The sequence below is a fragment of the Pan troglodytes genome, chromosome 1, assembly GCF_028858775.2.
Source record: "Pan troglodytes isolate AG18354 chromosome 1, NHGRI_mPanTro3-v2.0_pri, whole genome shotgun sequence".
NCBI classification, from domain to species: domain Eukaryota; kingdom Metazoa; phylum Chordata; class Mammalia; order Primates; family Hominidae; genus Pan; species Pan troglodytes.
In genome coordinates, this window is record NC_072398.2 from 169,268,106 (window position 1) to 169,268,899 (window position 794).

Genomic DNA, 794 nt, shown 5'->3' on the forward strand with positions numbered 1-794 from the left:
TACCCATCAACCCGTCATCTACATTAAGTATTTCTCCTAATGCGCTCCCTCCCCTAGCCCCCCACCCCCTGACAGCCCCAGTGTGTGATGTTCCCCTCCCTGTGTCCATGTGTTCTCATTGTTCAACTCCCACTTATGAGTGAGAACATGCAGTGTTTGGTTTTCTGTTCTTGTGTTAGTTTGCTGAGAATGATGGTTTCCAGCTTCACCCATGTCCCTGCAAACGACATGAACTCATCCTTTTTTAAGGCTGCATAGTATTGCATGGTGTATATGTGTCACATTTTCTTCATCCAGTCTATCATTGATGGGCATTTGGGTTGGTTCCAAGTCTTTGCTATTGTGAAAAGTGCCACAATAAACATACGTGTGCATGTGTCTTTACAGTAGAATGATTTATAATGCTTTGGGTATATACCCAGTAATGGGATTGCTGGGTCAAATAGTATTTCTGGTTCTAGATCTTTGAGGAATCGCCACACTGTCTTCCACAATGGTTGAACTAATTTACACTCCCACCAACAGTGTAAAAGCAGTCCTATTTCTCCACATCCTCTCCAGCATCTTTTGTTTCCGGACTTTTTAATGATCGCCATTCTAACCGTCGCGAGATGGCATTTCACTGTGGTTTTGATTTGCATTTCTCTAATGACCGGTGATGATGAGCTTTTTTTCATGTTTGTTGGCCACATAAATGTCTTCTTTTAAGAAATGTCTGTTCATACTCTTGGCCCACTTTTTGATGGAGTTGTTTGTTTTTTTTCTTGTAAATTTGTTTAAGTTCTTTATAGATT